Below are 2,819 nucleotides of genomic sequence, written 5' to 3'. Positions count from 1 at the left end.
ACTCAGATCTTTAAATTCTCTTGTTTTGTGTGTTTTGTTGTTTCTCATATGCATTCTCAATTTGTTAGTGTCAATAGTATACAAACTTCTAAGTTTGGTGTCTTACATGCATTGTTTATTTGATTTTAGTTGCATTTTGATTATTCCTCGTCATTAAAAATTCAAAAATTTTTTTATTTGTGTCTTTTCAAGTCAATAATACAGAGAATTGAAGATTCAGAACATGCAGCAGAGGAATTACACAGAAAAAGCTGGGCGTTCAAAACGCCTAGTGAAGAAGGAAAAACTGGCGTTTAAACGCCAACGAGGGTACCTGGCTGGGCGTTTAACGCCCAAAAAGGTAGAGTTTTGGGCGTTAAACGCCAAGATGGCACAAGAAGGAAGATTTTGTTTTTAATTCATATTTTTTTTCAAGTTTCCATAATTTTTCAAAATCAAATCTTTTTCAAATCATATCTTTTCAATCATATGTTTTCAAAATCAATTCCTTTCCATTTTCAAAAATACTTGCTAACAATTAATGATTTGATTCAAACATTTCAAGTATGTTGCCTTTTCTGTTGAGAAAGGTTTAATGTCTGAATCATATCTTTTAAATTTCTTGTTAGCCAAGTCATTAATTTTAAAAATCAAATCTTTTTAAATTGTTTTTCAATCATATCTTTTCAATCATATCTTTTTAAAACCATAACTTTTCAATCATATCTTTTTGATTTCTTCTTTCAAAAATCTTTTTCAAAAATCACTTTATTTCTTTCCCAACTTTAATTTTCGAAAATCATTCTTCAATTTTTCAAAATTTCTTCAAAATATTTTAATTTGTTTTCGAAAATTCTTCCGCTCTTCTCACATCCTTCTATTTAAGGACTAACACTCCTCCACTATCAACAATTCGAACTCTATCTCTCTTGATAAGTTCGAATTCTTCTTCTTCTACCTCCTCCTTCTATTCTTCTTTTCCTCTGACATCTCAAGGAATCTCTATACTGTGACATAGAGGATTCCATATTTTCTTGTTCTCTTCTCTTTCATATGAGCAGGAACAAAGACAAAAGCATTCTTGTGGAGGCTGACCCTGAACCTGAAAGGACCTTGAAGCAAAAGCTAAGAGAAGAAGACATGGCAGCTAAAAACAACAACAATGCCAACAATGCAAGGAAGGTGCTGGGTGACTTTACTGCACCTACTCCCGACTTCTATGGGAGAAGCATCTCTATCCCTGCCATTGGAACAAACAACTTTGAGCTTAAGCCTTAATTAGTTTCTCTAATGCAACAGAATTGCAAGTTCCATGGACTTCCATTGGAAGATCCTCCTCAGTTTTTAGCTGAATTCTTGCAAATCTGTGACACTGTCAAGACCAATGGGTTGACCCTGAGGTCTACAGACTTATGCTATTCCCTTTTACTGTAAGAGACAGAGCTAGGATATGGTTGGACTCACAACCTAAAGAAAGCCTGAACTCTTGGGAAAAGCTAGTCAATGCCTTCTTGGCAAAGTTCTTTCCACCTCAAAAATTGAGTAAGCTTAGAGTGGAAGTCTAAACCTTCAGACAGAAGGAAGGTGAATCCCTCTATGAAGCTTGGGAAAGATACAAACAATTGATCAAAAAGTGTCCTTCTAACATGCTTTCTGAATGGAGCATCATAGGTATCTTCTATGATGGTCTGTCTGAACTGTCCAAGATGTCATTAGACAGCTCTGCTGGAGGATCTCTTCATCTAAAGAAGATGCCTGCAGAAGCTCAAGAATTCATTGAAATTGTTGCAAATAACCAATTCATGTACACTTCTGTAAGGAATCCTGTGAACAATGGGACGAATCAGAAGAAAAGAATTCTTGAGATTGATACTCTGAATGCCATATTGGCTCAGAACAAAATATTGACTCAGCAAGTCAATATGATTTCTCAAAGTCTGTCTGGAATGCAAGCTACACCAGGCAGTACTAAGGACGCTTCATCTAAAGAAGAAGCTTATGATCTTGAGAACCCATCAATGGAAGAGGTGAATTACATGGGAGAACCCTATGGAAACACCTATAATCCTTTATGGAGAAATCATCCAAATCTCTCATAGAAGGATCAACAGAGACCTCAACAAGGTTTCAACAACAATAATGGTGGAAGAAACAGGTTTAGCAATAGCAAGCCTTTTCCATCATCTTCTCAGCAACAGACAGAGAATTCTAAGCAGAGCCACTCTGACTTGGCAACCATGGTCTCTGATCTAATCAAAACCACTCAAAGTTTTATGACTGAAACAAGGTCCTCCATCAGAAACTTGGAGGCACAAGTGGATCAGCTGAGTAAGAAAGTTACTGAACTCCCTCCTAGTACTCTTCCAAGTAATACAGAAGAGAATCCAAAAGGAGAGTGTAAGGCCATCAACATGGCCGAATTTGGAGAGGAGGAAGAGGCAGTGATTGCCACTGAGGAAGACCTTAATGGACGTCCACTGGCCTCCAATGAGTTCCCTGATGAAGAACCATGGGAATCTGAGGCTCACATTGAGACCATAGAGATTCCATTGGATTTACTTCTGCCATTCATGAGCTCTGATGAGTATTCTTCCTCTGAAGAGGACGAAGATGTCACTGAAGAGCAAGTTGCTAAGTACCTTGGAGCAATCATGAAGCTAAATGACAAGTTATTTGGTAATGAGACTTGGGAGGATGAACTCCCTTTGCTCACCAAAGAACTGGATGACTTGACTAGGCAGATATTACCTCAAAAGAGACAGGACCTTGGGAAGTTCTCAATACCTTGTACATTAGGCACCATGACCTTCGAGAAGGCTCTGTGTGACCTAGGGTCAAGC

The 2,819-nt window shown here is 37.7% G+C and overlaps 1 non-coding gene across 1 annotated transcript; it reads right to left on the bottom strand.

Moving 5' to 3' along the window:
- Positions 1-1,523: 1,523 nt before the first annotated feature.
- LOC130952445 (small nucleolar RNA R71) lies at positions 1,524-1,631 on the bottom strand. Its single transcript, XR_009074624.1, has one exon. It is a non-coding gene; the product is annotated as a small nucleolar RNA R71 (small nucleolar RNA).
- Between the last annotated feature and the right edge of the window lie 1,188 nt (positions 1,632-2,819).

Source organism: Arachis stenosperma, chromosome 9 (genome assembly GCF_014773155.1).
Source record: "Arachis stenosperma cultivar V10309 chromosome 9, arast.V10309.gnm1.PFL2, whole genome shotgun sequence".
Taxonomy (NCBI): domain Eukaryota; kingdom Viridiplantae; phylum Streptophyta; class Magnoliopsida; order Fabales; family Fabaceae; genus Arachis; species Arachis stenosperma.
This window is presented reverse-complemented; position numbering and strand designations above follow the sequence as displayed.